Source organism: Balaenoptera acutorostrata, chromosome 12, assembly GCF_949987535.1.
Source record: "Balaenoptera acutorostrata chromosome 12, mBalAcu1.1, whole genome shotgun sequence".
In the NCBI taxonomy this organism is placed as follows: domain Eukaryota; kingdom Metazoa; phylum Chordata; class Mammalia; order Artiodactyla; family Balaenopteridae; genus Balaenoptera; species Balaenoptera acutorostrata.
Window position 1 is genome coordinate 93098218 of NC_080075.1, and position 22267 is coordinate 93120484.

The 22267-nt window shown below is 40.7% G+C and overlaps 1 protein-coding gene across 11 annotated transcripts in view; it reads left to right on the forward strand.

The window, feature by feature from the left end:
- The first annotated feature begins 753 nt into the window (after positions 1-753).
- MYT1L (myelin transcription factor 1 like) overlaps positions 754-22267 on the forward strand; it is a 409089-nt gene continuing 387575 nt past the window's right edge. For 9 of the 11 annotated variants that reach the window (XM_057558742.1, XM_057558748.1, XM_057558747.1 and 6 more), the window contains exon 1: positions 7068-7668. The gene's annotated coding sequence lies outside the window, so the exon portion shown is untranslated. Of the gene's footprint in view, positions 820-7067; positions 7669-7714; positions 7823-22267 lie in introns of those variants that run through there. The other 2 variants (XM_057558744.1, XM_057558743.1) reach the window with 2 other exon arrangements.

Below are 22267 nucleotides of genomic sequence, written 5' to 3' on the forward strand. Positions count from 1 at the left end.
AAAAAGTCCTTCGTGAAACCAAGTCCATTACAGTAAATAGAATAGAAGAAAAAGAAAAGAAAAAGTATGTCACATTGTCATTTCATCATCCAACTACCCCCAACATGCACGCGCATGCACGCACACACACACACACACTCTTCCACAGAAACGCTTAAAATTCTAGTCTTTTTTATGGTCACTGTGAAATGCAATATATACATATATATTTATTTACCTGGTAACTAGCTGGGGAGGTGTACCTGATTTAGCTGGAGACTTTGATTTGTGGGATTGACAACCTTATTATGCAGTGAGCTTATTATTGATATTATTCTGCTCTCGGTTGCCATGGCCACCTTGTGAGAGACATTCAATTTTCTCTCCTCCATCATCATTATCTATGAGGCCATCTGTTGTGGAAAATGAATTCAGCCTCATTTGCATGACTGATAAGCAATTTTTTTTTTATCTATTTAACAGAAGGTCATATGCCGGGGATTTGGAGCTCGTGAAAAAAATGTGGAAAAAAAAAAAAAGCATATCGAGAAGATGAGTGGGAGTGTGTGCATTAGGGGATGTGTGTGGAGGTAAAAGAGATCCCTCAGGCCTGAGAGCCTATCGCGCCGCATTTGTCATTCCTGCCCCGGCGACATTTTTTTCCCCTAAGCTACTGCACACTAAACAAGAAGAGAGCTTTCCTTGCAGTCTTCTTGAAGGCCCCCTGATTTTTGTACTCATTGTTGGTGGGTGTATTTTAATTTTTTTGATTCCCTGGACTGTGGGTTATGATATCAATATTCACTGAAGACAAAAAGCAGCCTTTTCTGCATCTCGGTGGTAGGCATATTCCTCATCATCCTTTCAAACTTGGGGTGGAACAGGGCTTGTTTGCTTTCTGTGTATTTTGAGTCAGCGCAGTTACTAACACTGAGCTTGTCGCACTTGTGAGCTGTTGTGGTCATGTTGTGAGGTATGTGATCTTCGTTAGGTTAATTCTGGGGACTTAGTGGACAGGGTCTGTTTTACCGTAGTTCAAGGGCTGGTGCTGTAATGCCTATTGTTTGCTCCTTTTTAAAGTTATTTTCATAGCATGGCTGGTAGCTGAAATGTTCCTGGGCTAGGAGTTTGTAATCCACAGAAGTCTCTCTTTAAAGCAAAATGGGTATTATGTTGCATGCTTTAACCGTGATGTTGTTTATAAAAAAGACCTTGCTGCATGGACTGTACTTGGATGATATGCGGATATTGAAACAAAAACTTCCCAGAGACTTTACTGGATTACTTGACATTGCAAATAAAGCAATTCATTTTTTACAAAGGCTGTTAAAACATTAGGCATTCTCAATGTCATATTATATCGGCCTAATGGTAAAAAGTTGACTTATATTGTTTAAATTGAGAAACTCAAATAAAGATTTTGAACTATAACTGAAACATTTCAAGTTCATAATAATGAAACAGTGTTTCATTTGTAACAGAAGTATGCCTTTAACACAACTTAAATTAATAAACTAAAAGTTCAAACTGTAAACTTTATCTTCAGGGTAGATCAGAATAAGGCCATAAATATATACACATATAAATATTCATATAATGGCTAGCTATTCAAAATATAGAGCTCTGATTTTGAATTTAGTATTAATTTAGCCATGATAGTTTCTCATACCACTAAAATGATATAATCTATAGAATTTTAAGTGATTTATTTACTTACAGTAAAAATGTTTGTTATAATAGGAGTTTTTTGTTTAAGTGTTTGTATTTTTTACTGAACAAAACTAACTTCATAGACAAAAGCACCCTAGTACCACCCTTACATGCATAAGGGAGGCTTTCTTTCTAATTCTTCAACTTCATGAAACTCATGTGGCTTTTTAAATGATAAATAAAGGCATGTATTCCATACGGATAAAAATGGGATTATTTTAAATGTTATAAAAAGGGTTTTTACACAATACTCCTTTTTGAAAAACAGCACCACTCATACTTATAAGTTTTCACCTCTCAAGAACTTTGAATCCAGAGTGTTGATTGTATATAATACATGCTAGTGATGCATTCTAGAAAAAAGGAAGTTTATTTTTTCTAGTTGACCTAAAGGAAAGTGTATGATTCTATCACCTCAAGTGCAATAGGTCAATTGGTCAAAATTCTCCTTAAAGTTGTACTGTAGTAATAATTTTTTAAAATTAAATACAGTAGACCAGATCTGATACGTTTGTGTAATAGTTCTTTACTTCATGGCACTTTTAAAACTCTCCCTACAGTATCATAGACTTCTCAGAAGCAATTCTGAGCAGCTATTATATAATCCTTCCTTTTTAAATCAGCCATATTTTTTAAATATTTTAGCTTGAGTATTAGAGAAATAATTTCTTTTTTAAATATTAATTTTACACTTGGAGAGTTAAAAACAGTAAAAGCCTGATTGTTTATGAAGATTATTTAAAGTGACATCACTTTTCTCAGAGGACTGTAGTTGAAGCATCAGTAATATGATACCTGGATTTATATTATAATATGAAGGATTATACTGTTGCCTTTTGATCATTACATATAGTCTTCAGATTTGTGAAGCAAAATTGTCAACTTTTGAGAAACCTATGAGGTAGCACAGTTGATTTTTTCCCTCCCCCCCAAAAAAAGTTAATTACCAATCTTGGTTGGATTCTTCCTTGCCTCCCTGACATTTGACTGCTGCTAATTCACTGATTAATCTCATTAATGTGATTATAGTAGGATTTGGAATTGGCTGCCATTGTTCTGTAGACAGTGCTATTCGGCCTGAGCACTTGCCACCTCATTCAGTTTTGCTGTGATTTTTCAAAGGCTGGTTGAGTGAGCTATTGTGAGCAAGGCTTCTCTCCCTTTCCCTTTCAGCACCGGGAGCTGTCCGCTGCTGATAGCAATTACATTCAGCAGTGACTGACTTCCTACTAGTTTACTGGCAATGGGGAAATGGCTCAGTTTCATCACCTTAATGATTGTACTCGTTGAGGTAGAAGGAGGAGCAGACTTTATGGTCACAATGGGTTGTTCTGAAGAGTGTGGCAGAAAAGATAGGCAATCTCTAGACCTTTATGTTGCACATAAAAATGTTACCCTACTTTTCAAATTACTAGACATGATTTTATTAAAATTACTTGCATACATGTAGTTGTGAGTTGAAAAACCATGAACACCATGTGGACATGCTTTTCAAATGGAAAATCGTTATGTGATTATTGATAAAATTTCATTTTTGAAAAGATGAGCCAGAATTACCAAGATAAACCAATAAGGCAGAAAGTACACAGAAAACATAAATTCCAACTTTTCTTGAGTTAAACTTGCATCCTCCAGCAAAACTTAGGCCAATTTCATAAATTTGTGTTAGATGCTGAGATCAAGGTTGAAGGCCCATAATTTGTGACCATGTATGTGTGGTGTACAAAAATTCCTAAAGGAAAAAAAAAATTCCTAAAGGAGTATGAGTACATTATTTCCTTTGGATTGTATCAGCATGATTTTAGGAAAATGTGAGTATTTTCAGAGAATGGGCCTCTTCGACATACAGCTTTCATTGTTCCTATCATATTTTTAACCTAACTTACTTTTCACCTAACTTATTCATTTTTTACACTCTCAAAAATGTTTATATTTCACACCTTATTACTGGATACACCCAATTATTTCACTGCCTGATGTTTTCTGTCTGTTTTATACACCAGCTTTCAATAGATTAAGGAAAAAAATAAGTTATTTTGCAGCCTTAAATCTTTTTAAAGTTTTTCTATTTGTTAAAACTATACTTAAAATTCAAAACTTAGAGTTAATAATCTGATTATTTGTTGATTTGCTTTTAGAAATACTTCACATGTCTGATAAAAAAAATCCAATCACTTCTCAGAAAAATTCATTTTGTTGCCTAAATAACATTTTCAAAGTCACATGTATAAACTAGATTTCTGACTCTACCTGAGAGGCAATCTAATTTAAGGGAGAGTATCATGTGTTAAAAACATACTATATCATCTAAAATAATTTTACTCATTAAACAATTTGGTGCCTACATTTTTAACTTCAGACAACTTAAAATTGTATTTCCTCTGAAATATTTTATATTAAGACCCCCATTTGGTGGAGTAAGAGGGGCTAGCAAGATGCTTTTCTGTAACGACCCCGCTGCCCTGATGTTGAAGTGTGGCTTGGCTGCATGGCCCCTGGAGTCCAGGGCTATAATTTTCTAATCAATAACCAGTCTTTCAAATGCATCTAGTACTTTGCCATAAAGTCTACCTTGATGCAAGGTCTCACCAGAACTCTGTCTAGGAAGCAAATGAAGGGCAGATTCAGAAAGAGAGATCTTCAGTTTTGCTAAATTCTAATAATCAAATTACTTTGTATCATAATTTGATTGCAATAGTGTTATGCATTTTCTTGTTTTCAAGCTTTTTCAAAAGCCTCTTTTCATGAATGTCTTTTTTTTTGTTTTCTTTGAAAAGTGTGTAGCATTCCTTAGAAAAGAGTAATAGAGGATAAACTTGAACAAAAACTTGAAAATGATTAACATATTTTTCACCAAATAAGTTTCATCATAGTGTATTCTTTACCACAACTCTTACCTGACATTGATTTACACCTTATTCCAAACTAAACTAAGGAGAAAAGATAGCACAAACTTAAAGAAGAAAATACTTATATAATTAAAAAATTTTTATTTTGAAGTTGTAAGGGGTAAATAACATCCATATATTATGTGTGGCTGATATAAAAACATATATATTTTAAATTAGCATACCCAACAAATTAGAAATATTGCCTATAATGATCATAACTTGCACAGGAATATACTACTTTACTTTTGTAATAATTTATTGTATGATTTTTCTGATGTCAGATTATTTTAAGGTAGCAGACGTACATTCTTCTAACATTAGGCTATGTTTCAGTGCAACATGGTTTCAGTTGGAGTCTGCTTTGTGTCCTCCTGTCTCTCTGTCTCTCTCTGTTGCTCCTTTTCCCTCCCTCTTTCCCCCATCTCCCCCTCCCCTTTCTCTCTCTCTCTCTCTCTCTCTCCCTCCCCTCTCCTCCCTCTTTAACTCTGTCCCTGGTTGTGTCTTTGGCCTCCCTCTCTTCTCCCTGTGTCTCTTTCACACCTGCATTGTTCAAGCATACACAATGATTTTCCTATGCCTGTTTTCACAATGAAACTGTGTTAAGCTTTGACATCATAATGAGTCCTCAGGGTATCTGTATAAGTAATCAGAGATGGCAGAGAAAATGTAAGCCAGGTGTTATAAAACTAGAAAGAATGCATAAATGCTTATTTATTACGTGAGGAAATACTGATAAGCATTGCTGTGTTGGGCTGTTCTGTTAGGAAATTTTTCCTAAAATGTATCTCTTTAAAAAATCCCTACTCCCCATGTGGTGATCATTGGAAAAGTTGGGGGGGGGGAATGTTTTAGTTTAAGTGTGACGGGTGCTGTGCTGTGAGAAGACGGAATGGTACAGGATAGTCTATTAAAGCGTCTCTTGCTCTCAGACTGCAGTGATCTCCAGCAGGGCTGGATGGGAAGGGAATTGTAACCTCTGTAGTAACCAGTATGTCTGGTCTCAAGACGTCAGGCAAGACGCTCGGGATTTAGAGGAATCACCTCTGAAAGCTAGAGTAAGGTGTTCTTGGCAACTTCGGAGCTCTGTGTCGTCCTCCCCACATAAACCACAGTCAGCATTGTGTTCTGGGGAAAACCTGCAGTGGTTTATCACGGTGGTGGTTCTGCCCCCCACTCTCCCTGTACACGGTGAGCTGACAGAGTGACGGCACTGGAGGGAAGGGGCCGATGGAGTGGAAATGTATAGGCAAGTGTGATCAACATGTGCCATGGTCTCTCCGTGGCAGAAATAGCCCTGCGTGTGTGGAGAAATAGGCTGCAGATCGGGGTTGTGCTGGATGGCTACCAACTCTCCTACAAAAAGGTACCTCTTTCTTTCTACTTAACGGTTGCCTAGGATTTATCTGATTGTTGCCACCTGCAACGCTTCAGAATTATTTCACCTGGCCTCTTAAGTACTTTTCAAATAGTTGTCTCCTTGCTTACCTGGCTATCTTCAGCTCTTATTTGATGCCAAATTATAACAGTTCTTAAAATTGCCTGGTTTGGTGTACAAACGAGCCAACAAAGGACTCTTTCTCCAACAGAGCTTCTTCTCCACCTTAATATCATTGTGGGAGCCCGGTATGTGTGCAGGCTGCCTGGAGTTGTTATTAAACAAGAGTCTGTGTATTTGAGGCTAGCATCCAGGGGGAGGGTGGGAGGTGCTAAGCAGCCTTTATGGTTTCATATGGCCTTTCAGAGCAGTGAGTGTGATAGGAGCAAGGCTTGCAGGGAGCGCAGTGGTGCGGCTACTACGGCTAGGGTAAAACATTTGTTGTTAGACTCAAGAAGCATGTAAAAAATCAGCAATATTTTTTTTACTGGAAAGATGTTAACGAAAGTCATATATCTATGTTCCCTTTTGTGTTTTTGAAATCTTATTTGCTCTTGCCTTTTCAGATAAAACTTTTTCTGACATTTGTTTTCTTCCAGCCATGCTAAGAGGTTGATAATATTTGAACTTTCTTAGAGGAATAGTTCTATGTCTTTTGTTTGAAAAGAACACGATAGAAGAAGCTCACGCTGAAACAGAGCATAGTGCAGTTGGCAACCCGAAAGAGATTTGAAGAGTCAGTTGGCGTTAACTCTTGTGTAACTGTTCTCCCATTTGAAGAGGTGGGGGGCCAGGCTTGGAACCTCTTTCTGTGTTGTTTTGGTGCTCAGCAATAGGACCATGGAAAATATTGTGGGTTCAGCTGACTTTCTGAGGTCTCTATGGCCACAGCGTGAATTTACCATAACATCAATGTGTGTGTGTTGGGGGGGGCGGGGGCGGGGGCGGGCGGGGGTGGTATTTTTAGACATACAGCCTAGCCTGTGGCTGTTAACAGCCTGACTCTGGTATTTACAGTTCTCATCTATTACATGAAATACGGCGCTGCACATGATACACATTCTGCTCTAGAGATTTAGGGGCCTGTGGGTACAATGTAAGAAGCATACAGCATGCATCCCCAATCTTGCCTGACTGTGTTGGAAGCTTAATAAACAGCCAGGTTAGAAATTACCGGTTTAAGCCATAGCTCTAACTTGAAAAATATCTAGCTCAGCCATGAAGTTCCCTCCCAGGCTAGGATTTGGGGAAATGGCTATGTTTTTGTAGAGCTTAAAGGATGCAGCCTGAGACAGGGTAAGTCAGCAGTCTGCTGCTGATGTTCCGCTGCAGCTCTGTGGTCTCCCGGGGAGCCTGTGCCGGATGCACAGCCGGGCAGGCTCGCAGCGCATCTCGTCTGAGGCTCCGGTCAATGGAGGCTTCACATCCTGCGCCAGGCAGGGCGCTGCACGCATGCCCCGGCCCCGTCGTTTAGCGGTGTCAACTTATTAATTTCCATCTCCGACTTCAGGCCTGTTAGTTTCCTGTCTGAAAGCATTATTACTTTTGTCCATGTGGCAAAATAATTAGCATACAGATGAGCAGTGGCCCCGGGTCTGAGCGCCGGTAGAGAAGAGGTGCGGTGGGAAGTTGATTGGATGCACGGAGAACAAATGGTGGGCGTGCAGAAGCAGAAGAGTTTGTAGTCGTGGAGCAGGTTGGAGAATTTTCTGGGTGAGTCCCTAAGATGGAAGCAGGGGTGGCTACCGTGGGAACGACGGCTCAGAGGCTGGCCTAGCCGGAGGAGCCCCTGGGATGCGCGCTCAGGGCGTTCACTCGGACCACTTTGTTTGCCATTCTTCAGGTTTCTCCTTGCCGGTCCCTCCAGGTAAATATGTCCTGTTCTCCTTGTTGTTTCCAGAGCGTTAGGTCCGCTTCCCAAAGTGGAGCAAAGTTCAACTCCGAGGGTGGGTAACAAAAGGGTCGGCCTTGCTGCCGGTCTCGGGCAGCCGCTTCATCCATCTTCCGTGCGAATGTCTGGAGTGAAAATGAACTGTTTAGAGATTATTGTTTTCAGAAATTTACAGCAGCCATTATTCAGTGTGTTTAATTAATATTTTCTGAAACAGTGTATCCAGACCAGTAAAATGAGCAAATGTTGTTTCAATGAAAGCCCAGACATAATTAGTTTTGACTGGTATATATTTTTCCTAGCTGGAAGAAAATTTTAGCTAATTTAACCAGCAACTTACTGGAGATTTTGCAAATCGAGCTGAAGTTTCTATTGATCTGTAGAATCTACAGATAAGAGATAGAAAAATTAGCACAAGCTCTGATACTTTCAGTTCTTTTCAGAAAAATGGAGACTGCTTTTACAAATCAGTCTTCTGAATTGAGAAATAAGTATAAAGCCTGCTGGAATCCTAATTTTCTATTGTCATCAGTGGCACACATTTCTTATATAATTCTGTGATTGTAGTACTGCAATATGGGTGTTTTAATATTTAGTTAAATATACTTTCATCTCAAGAAATTCACTGATAAATAGTTCTATCCTGTTTTCATAATCCCTATTCTCCTTAAAAGGTAAGGTTTTCATTTTAACTGACCTAATTATTTCATCTGCTTTTAAGGTAGGACTTAAGTAGAAATTATTATCCTTTAACTGTCTTTTTATAGGTTCCTGAATTTTTTTTAATCACTTAAGGATTTTATTTTGCTTTTATTTTGAGGCTTTTTAATTTTTTTTTTTTTTTACAGAGTTGCTTTACTTCAGCTGTCTGCTTTAGACAATGACAGTGAATATTTGATAAAAAAAAATGCAACTTTTTGGAGGGTCATTTCTTCTGTTTAAAAAAGCTATGTCCTCCCAAAAAAAAAAAAAAAACAAAAAAACAAAAAAAAAAACTACCTTCAATAAACCTAAACCTCAAACACAAGATATTGGAAAACATTTTAACCCTTTATATGCAGCTTCTGACACTTGGTTTTGATAATTTTCCCCTTCATACTTGAAGTTTCTGAATACTCACATTGAGCTTTGCATAATAGCTGAATTGTCCATATTTACATCAAAGAATATATATGTATATATATATAAAATCAATTTTTTCTACTTTATTTTTAAATTTGCTGGTAAACTAGGATGAGAACACAACTGAGGGGTGTTTGTTTTGTTTTTTAATTTAACCCAAACAGTATTAAATACCAAATTATTTCAAAATAGATTCGTGAACTCTTACCTAGAGAAAAAGAATATTTCTTTTATTTTTCCATTGCTGTATTTTATTTTAGAGTTGAGCCAAGCCTTCTATGATTAAAATCATTCCTTTTAGTTTTATGATGGGTTATAACTTTCTTGGGGCAAAATATCAGCATTCATTTTCTGACCTCAACGTGTCCATTTACACCCAGAAGAGAACACTTGACTGTTACCTACCACGTTGCTTTCTTTGTGCCTGGCTGCCTTTCAGAGGTAGAGTCTAGCTTTTTTTTAAGGGCCAAAATTATGTCATATTAGTTTCCACTTGACAGAGTTACTTTACGCCACTGTCTGTCACACTGGTTCTCGGGCACACTGGTTTTGTGGACTTGGGAAGGGCTTGCCTTCAAAGGCAGTGAAAAGTCCCAGGGCTGGAAATATGGTGATGTGTGCCTAACTGGAAATGTGGTTTCTAAGGGCATTTTTCTTTTTCTTTTTTCTTTTTTTTAGTTTAGCTCTAAGGTTGCAGATAAACTTTAGAAAGAAAAGCAGCCTTTTATAGTAAATTTCTTTAAGCTCAGTGAGTGGCCAAAATATTAGTCTGCAATCAGGCACCCTTCGATTCCAAAGGGAAGAGAGGTCGGTATACGGGAGGTCTCTGTGCCTAGGGTGCTCCAGGGCCATTCTTCAGTGGGTTCCCAGTGATGGGGAATGACGAGGGTATCAATATTTTTTCTTTCAAAAGGTTATTGACCTTATTTGTTTAAAATTCTGTACTAGGATGTATTTTTGTACTCTTGGGGAACTACAATTAATCTCTTCGAAGGTTCTGTTGAGTGCATGTATATGTGTGTTTTTAAAATGCCAGTGTGGAAATGTGGTGTGAAGGCTGACGGTATTTGAGCCCTTGGATTAATATGTGTACCATGTAGACCTGTTTTGGATATATTTGGGTACTCATTATATAGTTGAAAGGAACTTTATGACTCAGTGTTACATACTGACTGCTTTTTACTAAAGTCTGACTGCTTACCTGGTGCAATCAGATGGCTTTAAAGAAAATTACCCCAAGATTGTTGGACATTTGCTTGAGATGTTTTCAGGTTGGGATGTCGGACTTCGGTCGCTAAATCAAACAACTCATGGATTAATAATTTATGGGGCAGGGGTTCTTTTTAGTACATTGATGAAGATTTTTATTAGAGGATTTCTAGCTCAAACACTGTTTTGAGTAGTATCTTCATGGCTGGACTCAGTGTATTTTAATGGCACTCAACAGAATGTTTTCTTAAAAGTCAGAATTACCCCTCAATCACAAGGGCTCCCACATCACTCAATCCTAAAAGGGATGGACAGTTCTTAGAGACTGACTTTAAATTTAGCCCAAGCTCCCCTCCCTGGTACATGGATGCACTCGCCTGTTACCATCTGATCAGAAGCTGAAAGCATAGAGCATGGTCGCCATGAAACAATGCTAGCCAGACTGGTTGTGGAAATAATTGAGTCTGCAGGGCACCCCATAGAGAGCCATCAAATCAAGTCTGCTCTGGAGCGGTCTGCTAGATTGTGAACGTTCAGAAATCAATGCTGCATCTGCTAGTGGACCCTCTGGTTCACTGAAACTCCCACCTGCCTAATGCATCTGGGCAAGAGCTTTTCAGAAACCAGTTTCCTTCAGGATAAATTTAATACGTCTTGAGGGCCAGGCACAAGCAAATTGATTCTATCTATCTCTGCACCAGGAAAACTCATAAACATCTGTAAGAACACAGATTTTCCATAACCCTAGGATTAAGGGATGCTATTCTGTGAAATATCCCAAGCCTACTCCCTTCATACCTCATGCCAGCATGGCATTTTTTAATTAGGAAGTTGATTAAAAAGGGCACGGTAGACCACGGATGTATGGCCCTTTGGCATCCGTCCAGCTGTTTGTTTTCTGGGTGGTGCTCATCACCAGTTGCAGGAAAGAGGGGGGATTTGTGGTGAGGCTGAGGGGTGGCGAGAATGGAACTGTCCTGGTGTATGTGCTCATGGCACTGGTTGTAGCTTCATCCTTACGAGCCCTCTCTGCAGACAGACTTGCTGGCTTCCTTCAGGAAACAGTGATCACTGCACTTTGAACACATGAGCAATGGATGCATTGCACTGAGAAATCCTGTGGTTCTGATTTCTCAGTGGCCAATATGATAGGTCGTAATTATTTGCATTTTCTGGATTCAAAAATCTGACCTCATGTCCTGTAGTTTGGCAAGAATGGTCACAGTTCCCAGAATAGTGCTGTGTCCTTTATCTTTAAGAGTAACTGGTTTTCTTTCTGTTTTTTTCCTTTTCTCTCTCTCTCTTTCTTTCTTTCTTTCTTTCTTTCTTTCTTTCTTTCTTTCTTTCTTTCTTTCTTTCTTTCCTTCCTTCCTTCTTTCTTCCTTCCTTCCTTCCTTCCTTCCTTCCTTCCTTCCTTCCTTTCTTTTCTAAGGGAAGCTTCTTTCTTCACTGGCTCTTTTTAGGGCATGGAGTATATTATCAGAAGAATAAATGTGGTACCCAACTGTAGTGTTCCTGTGGCCAGTGTGGTATGAATAAGTGCCACGTGATGAGTGAAACCCTGCCCCCTCCCACGAGCTCCTTCCCAACCCGAGAGCCCCAGAGAAGCAGGAAGAGACGCCCAAGTGAACTTGGGCGGTGGGGTGGCCCTTGGGCTACTATGTCCAGGACAGATGTTGACTCCGGGTTTAAGATCAGGGGAGTGTGTCTCTCTCTGTGGGAATTCCAGCTGCTGGGGTAGAGATTCTTCCTTTTGTTCTCCTCTCCTCAAACCCAACTTGCAAATTTATGAATCATGTTTAGATTCTGCGTTTTAAAACAGTTTAGTAACAGTCTCGTTAGACTCAGTAACAAGGATGGGCAGCCCAGGAGCTCCCTCACCATCTTCTCCTGGAAGAAGAAACATCAGTCAGTGCTGAAAATTAAAGCGATAGCTCCTTAAACGCATCTCCTCCCTTCAGTTTTAGCACATTAATGAGCAATTCATGCACCCTGCATGTACTGAGCACCTACTGTGTGCAGAACCAAAAGAGGTAGCACTACGATAAATCTCTAACCCACAGTGAGTCAAGGTGTATAGATATACATACATACATACATATAATAACTATATATTAATATATAGTATATACCTATGGCATATATTTATAAATATAATTTATATAAATATATTTGAATATTTGTAAAAGTATAAGCATATAATATAGCTATTATTTATAGGTATATTATATTATACATGTATAACACATGTTATATTACATATAACATACATAATATGTTTATATTTATATATTATATATAAATATATGCTTAGTAATCACAATTCTTCCATGTCTACTTTTTCTTGAATACATTTTGAAATAGATTAAACCATTTTTCTCACTTAATAAGAGAGTAAGATAATCGTTGATGTCCCTTTCTTAGATGATTCATACTTCAGGGGTCCAGGTGATCATTCTGAAAATTAGCTCTCAATTGCATGGCATTGTATAACCATATTTCTCTACTTGATTAAATATATGATTTAAGTTTATCTCCTTCTTATAAAATCTAAACTCCAAGTTTGTGAGAGCTCTAGGTAGTTGGTCCTCATTCATCATGGTTTATATATGTATATCTTAGCTGTCCCCTTATGATATGCAGTTACAATTGAACAAGTATTTTCTTACCTGAGAATGCGTGAAACAGTAAACAAATTTCTGTTTTGAGGAAAGAGGGTTGGTAAATGTCAGGCGTCTGTTTTGCAATTTCTGAACATTTTAAAGCTGTTGATCCCAGAGATCAGCAACAGAACATTTGAGGAAGGCATGGCTAAGCCCCAGATCACCACTGAGGGCGTCCTGCTCGCTCACCTCTGACTCGGGTCTGTGACGTCACACTCGGCCTCGACGCAGGGAGCTGAGCAGGGTGGAGGCAGGCAGTGACCTGGTCATCCACAGGATCACCACTGGCTGGAGAGACGAGGGGAAGAGAAGAAGAGGATTCAACTTAGAAACTGGTCATGCATTCACACATGCAGATGACTCCACTGCAGTCCCATGGAGGCAGATCTGTTCAGAATAAGAACCTTCAATTAAGTCTTTTTTACCCCAACTTTTTTTTTTTTTTTTATAGGACTGACAATATTTTTTCTAGTTTTTTTTTTTAATAGTTTTTTTTTTTAATACTTTATTTATTTTTATTTATTTATTTATTTATGACTGTGTTGGGTCTCTTAGTTTTCGTGTGTGGGCTTTCTCTAGTTGCGGCAAGCGGGGGCCACTCTTCATCGCGGTGCGGGGGCCACTCTTCATCGCGGTGCGCGGGCCTTTTCACTATCGCGGCCCCTCCCGTTGCGGGGCACAGGCTCCAGACGCGCAGGCTCAGTAGTTGTGGCTCACGGGCCCAGTTGCTCCGCGGCATGTGGGATCTTCCCAGACCAGGGCTCGAACCCGTGTCCCCTGCATTGGCAGGCAGATTCTCAGCCACTGCGCCACCAGGGAAGCCCCACCCCAACTTTTAAAAAAAGTTAATTGTTATTGGAGTATAGTTGATGTACAATGTTGTGTTAGTTTCTGCTGTACCGCAAAGTGAATCAGGTATACGTATACATATATCCACTCTTTTTAGATTCTTTTGCCATACAGGTCATTACAGAGTATTAAGAAGAGTTCCCTGTGCTCTACAGCAGGTCCTTATTAGTTATCTATTTTATATAGAGTAGTGTGTATATGTCAGTCCCAATCTCCCAATTTATCCTTCCCCTTGATTAAGTCTTGTAAAGGAAAAGTTAGATTAGAATTAGCGTTTTATATTCTCTCAGAGTCTGGAACTTTAAGTAGCTCAGACATCAAAAAGCTGCATGTCTTTGCTTACAAATGGAAGTCTGAGATTACGTAAAAGTGAGAAGTGCTGGTTGATGGTAGATACTTGTATATAACAGGAAAGGAAATCTTAATCATTTGCTCAGATAAATTTCAAACTCATTTGTTAATTGTTCTTTGATGAACATGGCACATTTGGTACTGAATTAACACTTGGAATTTTCCACGAACTTTGTGTTTTGAATCTTCCTTATTTTTTGCAATTCTCTTCATAGTCCCAAGAACAAGAATGGAGGTAGTTTCACTGCCTAAATGTTCTTTAGCTAATTTGCTGTTACTGGGATTTTGTTAGCTCAAAAACAATCCTTTTCCCTAAGAGACCCACACCCATAGTGCAAGCCAAGAAGTGTTGTGTCCGTTCTCCAGGGACAGTTTAACACACCTGTTTACAAATGGACTCAGCCACCTGTTCATCTAGTTAATGATCAAAAGAGTGTCTCATCAAAGGGGTCAGTTAGGTGGGAAGAACGGTGAGATTTGTGAGATTAGATGTGACTTCTCATTTTTAATATGTAACATTTCATGTATGTTCAATTTTGAAGAAGTTAGAAAATACACTCAACCTGTGATAAATATTCATGGCTGTCAGCATGCCAGGGGTTAGAGGCAGAATGTGTACAGGGCACAGTATGGCCAATGATATTTTGTACTTGGTGCTTTACGGCTTCGAAATTCAGCATATGCAGATGGAATCATTTGTTTTAGCTTCAGATGCATTACTGAAATGTGAGGGGTGCTGACTCGGCAGTCAGCATTAGAAAATGGGACTCTACAGAAGAAAACAGCTTTCATCACCTGATCTCCACACGTCTCTCCTCTCTGCACAACCCTGTTCCTTGCCTGCTCTCCACCCCGCAGCCCGGCCCTGGGCCCATTCTCCTTGATGGGAATGTGCCCACTGGCTGTAAGTTTGGTGCCCCAGCATCCCAACTTGCTCCTGCCCAGGGCTTTTCGGGTAACCAAGGGCAGCATCAGGAGGACCACTAGCAACCGCTTTACTGATTTTCAGGTCTCTCCCAGAGTCAGGAACTCACCCCTAGCTTGGTGATATCGGTTGGATTACACATGTGCTACGAAATTCTGAGTAAAATTCTTCAACATATTGAAAATGACCAATGACACTAGGAACCTTCTCTTTCCCATTAACTGCTCAGAGGGGATTTTCACCTAATATTATACATTTTAATCATCCTTAGGCATCCTTTCTTTTTTTTAAAAAAATTCCTTTTTATTTTCTCAGCAAGATTTTCCCATCTGTAGCTAACCTAGACAATGACAGAGCTCACGGGAAGGTACCTCATCTTAGTTCAGCTCTTCTCATAATTCGGGGGTGACTTTAAACAAGTCATTTCTACTCTCCACGTCTCAGGATCTTTGCTTAACATGGGGGATTGAACTCCATAACCTCTCAGCTCCTTTCTGGTTCTAACGTTGTGTGTCTCTGTATCTGCCACCCCTGGGCAGGGTCTCCTCTGCAAAGGTGTCACTGTGCAACGGTGGGGCTTCAGGCTGCGGGCAGTGCCCCTGCCAGAGGGCAGCAGCACCTCCTGCTCCTTAATTGGGATCATTTCTAAGGAAGAGCAGGAAGCGAGCCTAAGGCCAATAGCCTGGAAGATTTAGAGGAGGTGTTGTTTTTGATTAGTGGGTCTAATCTAGGATCGCTCAGGTCAGTGGAACTGATGTGGGATTCACCCAATCAGAGGCTTCTTGGTCACCTAGAGAAATCACTGGACTGTGTGTGAAACTCAAGACATGTAGCTGAAAACCAACTTCCTCTTAAGTTCTTTTCTCTCTTGATTTTATCTACTTTGTGACTATGACTTTATTTTGCTTTAGGCAAGTATTCCTTTATGGCAACTATACCCGGTGGGTTGTCCTGGTGAATTCACACACTTCGTGTGCTGTGCAGGCTCTATTATTCCTGCTCTTCTTCCCTCCACTTGACCGGTTGTGGTGGATCTTCTCCACCTGCTACGCTACAGGCAAATAAAGTGTATGCAGTTAACATCACAGGCTCCATGCTTGAAGAAATAGCCCCATCGACTTTCTGCCTCACCTTCTTTCCAAGAAGCAGTATTTAGACAGCAGTAACAGCCTGGGTACACACAGGTTAGGCACACATTTTTAGCAGCTAACATCCATTATACAATTCATGTCCTACTTCTGGTAGCCTAAAGCACCCAAAGTGACAAGATCTTGTGAGTACAAATAAACACTAAGTTTTCACCACGGTAGCCAATGGTATGTTCAGAAATTTAAAAGAGTGGGCTGGATATTGTCCTCAAAATGTCCCACTAAAGTCGAAAAGAACGATAAGCCCATCATGGGGGAGGGAGTGAGATGGAGAACTCACCCCACGGGCGATGCTAGACAGCTCTCCCTGTGCACACCTGAAACTCAGACTTCCCACCTGAGTCACAGAAGTCTTTCCAGGTCGCTGCTACCAAGGAGGCCCCTTTGGGAAATTTTAAATTAAAATGTGTTTCATTTAATACAAAATCTGCTCTATCAAGAGCTCAAAATGCCGTATGCATAACTTTTCTTTAAGCGTTGGGAAATGCTTCTCCATCCAGAGACAGTGGAAAGATGCAACAGGAGAAAAGTGCTCTGCATGCCAGTGGAGAAGGGGCTGGAAGGAAGGGAAGAATGAAAAGTGGGAGGAAAGGAGCCTACAAGGAGAGAAAAGTTCATGGACAATAGAGAAATGCTTAAGATGTATACTTCGGCTATTTCCAATTCTAATTTAAAGTGGGATGCTGTAAAGATGGGTCAACTGGTAAAATCATACTTTCGGAAGATCAAAATTTCAGTATTATGTGAGAAACCAATAAAAATAGACTATCAGGAAAACATCATAATGACAATAATAATCATAGCTAATATTTATTAACAAATGCACTACGTTGAATGCTTTACTTATGGATTTTATAATGTGAAGCCTACAAGAAGCTATAGGATTATGGGTACTCTTATTATCTCTATAATTGTGAAAAGGCAAAATAGCATACTCATTAAAGAGTTCAGGTTATTAAACATATATACTGTTTAAGAAAATAAACCCCCAAATGAAAGCTTTTTATTAAATGTGAATGCAATTGAAGAGTCTCTGTATCTATAATTTAGAACTTGTTTGGGCTGACAATCATGATTTTATGTAGGCTCAGCGCTTATTTACAGAATTTGATCTAAATATATGACAATGTAGAGGTTTATCATTCTACTAAATGATTAACTAAAAGAATGAAGACATTTAGTCTTGAGGTATTCAAAAATAATCCCATGAAGTGTCTCATAAAACAGTTAAAAGACATTTAAGAAAATAATGGGAATAGTTATTTCCTCTTTGCTCTGGAAAGCTCTATGTCGAGTTAAGGATTTTTTTTTTTTCCACAGAGAGAGGTATGTTACAGAGACAAATTTATAATGAGCTCTATAACAGAGTAAGGGTTGTGCCCCAAACATGTTTATGAAATTATGTGTAAAGATAAATAAGCCATGAAATTCAGGCTTCATTATGGCTTTCAAATTAGTAATAGTCTACTCTTCTATGTTAAGATCAAATTTAAGCATGACTCACAGAATGTATAATGTCTCCAAGAGTAAAAATATAAATACTATTCTCACTCGTTTTGCTTCAAGGGAGGACCAAAGCCATGCTGTGTAGCTACACCCCTTGAATCTTTTCTGCAGTGTGAACCCATTTTCCCTTATTCCAAAGGTTCTCTGGGATCCAGAAGGACATCAAGTAGGATCTTTTCCTGTTTTGGCTCTTGGAGGAAAGACATCCAGCCTTCCTCCTTACACTTTTGCTAACTTTTTCAAGAAGTAGTTATTTCAGACTAATTTATAACCCTATATCATGCTTACGCAAAGCCTTCTTCAGAATGTCAGATTTCTTATCTGCTCGCAGATCCTGCTGAAATTAAGCAGGCATTCTTTCCACTGAGCTGCCGACCCCCCAGAGAGCTGCCCCTGTAGAGTCACACACTCCAGAGGAGGGTGGCAAAGAGCACATTTTAAGGGCCTGTGGACCACGGATCGCATTCTAGTTCCAAAGTTCCATTTTACACCAGCTGAGATTTTCAGAAAGCGTGCTTGATTCTGTCAGTTTTCTTGTTTTATAAAAATGTCATCACTGTGCCAGGGATGCTGAAAAACAGAAATGAACAACAACAAATGACTACTTCCTTCCCCCTGTCCTCATTGATGTACTGAAGGCTGTGGATGTAGAAGATGCATCCTTAATACTTACATGTGTATGTTCTGAAAAAGAATGCAAAATGTAAGTCATTTCTCGGGTATTAAGTTCATTGCAATTCCATTCTTTTTTTTGTTGTTCTCAATGCCCAGGCCACCCACAATTTGTGTTTTCTCTGCTTCATTCATCCTTTTCAAACAATGCACCCCAACCAATGGCTAATGAGCCAAGTAGCAAAGAAATATTCTTTTCTCTCCTCTTCTTCCCCATCTTCCACCTTTTCCTCTCAGCCTCCTTCTGGCCAGAACCTCTTGGTATTCCACTTCTGAGGGGCCTACCTGTCCTAAGAGGCTCCTCCCACAGTGTGTGGGTGAAGTGCCCTTGGTGCAATGAACATGTTCCCTCTGTCCTCGCTTAACCGGGTTCAGGCTTTGCCTCCATCCTAAATATAGGAAGAACGGATAATGGAATGAAGCTATCAAAAAAGCTACCTTAGAAAACCTCAGAAGTGCTATATTCTTGGGGAGGGAGAATAAATTGTGGTTCTATTCCTTGGTGGTCAGTCCAGTCAGAAACCAAAGGTAGAAACAGTGGAAAAGCAAACAGTCTGGTTCCAAACATACATGGGGACAGAGTGGGAAAAGGAGGGACCGGGGAGGCACATACTGTCGATACTACCACGGGGTGACTTTACAGGATGGGAGTCCCAGCTCTGGCCTCGTGCTCTAAGTTCCCTTAGATTCCACCCTTTCTGCAAACTCCCTTTCCAAAGCCCAGATGCTTAAGGTAGCATCTCACCCAGTGCTCAGAAATTGCAGACTCTCCTCACTGCCATCCATAAATCTGAGCTTCGCCCAAGCAGCGTTGTCACACACAATTAGATACTCAGTACTTGTAATCGAGCATTATGATTCACAGGCATCGCAAGCTGAGGCATGAGCTCACCCAAGGACCTAAGGATGGTGAGGAGGTGCAGTGGGCACACCCCAGTAATAACCTGGAGCCGCTGCACACTGAGTCACCGGTGTTCAGAGTTTCTGCTTGGCTGACTTGGTTAAGTAATACCAGGCCAGAGATTCAAGCTCCTTCGGTAGAGTATGTCTGCTCTCGAATCCTTTACAACATGTGTCTTAAAGGAGATCTCAAGCTTGAGGCAAAGTAGGCGCACAATCTGTGTTTAATTGGATTGAGCTTCTCATGGTGGGGACAGAAGGCTCATTACACCTCCCCATTTGTTCCCGTCCCCCTGACCGGTGTCAGATCCAGCAGGGGGAGCGAGGGGCTGAGGGCCTGGCCTCCCCTGAACACACTCGACTCCAGAGTGTTCCTTCACTCTGACTGCAAGTGGAGCGGGGGCCCCCGGTCGTGTGACACAGCTGCCTGGTCCTCATTCTCCAGACGATGCCGTCACCCTTCATTTAACCCTGGGAAGCAGTTCCCGGCCTCTACCTTAGACCCATTCGAGATCAGCTGTGCTGTGCCCCACCCCTCACATTCTGCGCTCCCTTTCCATGTTACATAAGGAGAGTTAGAGAGTGTTTATTAGATGAGGCAGAGCAGTTACCTGATCCAGGCTGCTGGGCCACGTCCTTGTCTAGATGCATCAGCACAGACACACAGGTTGGACACAAGCATGTGTGTGACGTGGTCTCGAGGAAGCTGCCATGTGCTACACGTCTTTGGGCTCACGCTCCGTCAGCCAGGATTTACCATCAACCTCCTTTTTGATTCCTATGTCATCTTGGTTATCAAAATCTTAAGGTCCTCACTTGTCATCTGCAGTCTTGAAATCAGATCCCGCTGGTCGTGTTCAGATCGGGGTCTGGAGGCAAAGAAGAGTCTGACTGAGGTGAGATGTTAGTATGGCCGGAAGATGAGCCATCAGAGTGTCAGGGTTTAACCCAGCGGGGATTGTATGTCCACAGATTGGATATCAAAAGTAGGAAGTTTCTTCTGTGTTCTATGTTTTTATTTGCTCACTTTGTTTGTTGGCTATTGGTAGAGGAATTTTGCTGTATGTTCCCTTCCATCTGAAAGTTGTGCATATAATTATTCTTTCACCCATTTCTTCAACCAACTCTGTATCAGATTAGATGCTGTGGTCATAAGAAGATAAATCAGAACTACCCTCTGTTCTCAGAAATTGTATAGACCAATGGGGACGAAAATGCGAATTTATAAATGACTCTAGTGTGATTTGAAATTTGACACAAATGGTAAGGAACCATAAATTACATGTTATGATCATCTCAAAGAAGGGAGAGACTGTGTCAACAGGGCTAGAGTGGGGATAACATGAAAAAGGTCGTGTCTGAAATAATCCTTGAAAGGAAAGTACATTTCAACAGATAATTATAGAAGAAGGAAAAAATTCGGGCAGGGGAAATAAGGTGAGGAAAGTTGCTGGGAAAGGATACACGTGGCTTTACTAAGGGACGACTTAGAGACCATTTGTTGAAGTGAGGACAGGTGGAGCAGAGGACAGACCTGAAGCCCAGGGTGTGGTAGGTCATTGTGGGTCATGCCTGTCATCCTCACAAGAGTCTACGTACGATGAGATGATGACTTTGTTCTGCAGATAATGGGAAATTGCGGAAGGTTTTTGTGTAGTTGAGTGACAAGACCAGAGCTATTCTTTGGGATAATTAATCTGGCAGCCAATCAGTGGCTACTTCCTGCCAATTCTGTCTCTAAAATAGCTCTCCCAACTGTTTCTTCCCTTCCATTCCCTCTACCACTTTTTCAGAGTAGACTGTCATTATCTTTCTCCTGGACTCTTACAGTCGCTTTAGATGCCGCTCTCCCAGCCCCACATATACTCACACTCACACTTACAAATGCATCTACATTCTGTTTTTAGATTAATTATTCCAAAGTACAGCGTTGGCATTTTCATGCTCAAACAGCACCGGGGTCTTCCTATTTCCTACAGAATTAAACCCAAACACCCAACCTACCGTTTGAGGCAATTCCCCACCCATTCTCAAGTCTGCCTTCCATCCCTGTCCTATCCTCATCAATTGCAGATCTTCAGGGCAGTGAGGAACTTGACTCTCCCCTGGCCACGCTGTCCCTTCCTGCTGCCCTGTCCTTCCCTGATGTCCATGCAAACATGCTGTCCACCCATCAAAGGCTGGTTCACATACCACCTTTCCACAAAGTCCTTGCTAGTCCTCCCAGAGGAAATCCAGCCCTCTTCCCAGAATCTCTACAGCCTTTATCTCTGTGGTCTTATCATTGTCTCCTTTGTATTTACAGTTCTTTATGTCACAGTACAACCTCCCCTATGAGGCTCTGAAATGCTGCTCTTAGTGTGTGCATGCCTACCCAAACATCGGACATGGTTGGTGCTCAGCAACTCTGTTAATTGAAGAGAGGGTGGTGGGGAGACCTGGAAACAGCATCCTCTTTATGGCTGTTGGAGTGACCAATGCACCATCTTTTTTGGGGACCTTGAAAGTCCTGGATCTTCTGTCGTGATTCAGTGTAGAGTTATTTATCCCAGGAGTTGTGATCACCTCATTTTGGTCTGTGTTACTACTTTGTGTACCTTGATCTTTGGAATAGGTATGTTTTGTTTTTTGTTTTTTTTTTTAGAAATTCACGTTCTTTTATTTATTTATTTATGACTGTGTTGAGTCTTCGTTTCTGTGCGAGGGCTTTCTATAGTTGCGGCAAGTGGGGACCACTCTTCATCGCGGTGCGCGGGCCTCTCACCATCGCGGCCTCTCTTGCTGCGGAGCACAGGCTCCAGACGCGCAGGCTCAGTAATTGTGGCTCACGGGCCCAGTTGCTCCGTGGCATGTGGGATCTTCCCAGACCAGGGCTCGAACCCGTGTCCCCTGCATTGGCAGGCAGACTCTCAACCACTGCACCACCAGGGAAGCCCTGGAATAGGTATGTTTTTGTTGCATGGAAAGTAGTTCACAAGGTGCTTAGGACACTTGGATGAGTGAATGTGCCCTGACTTTTCCCTGAATCACTGGGAGACTTCCTATAAGAATGATGTTGCCTCTAAAGTCCCTGAAG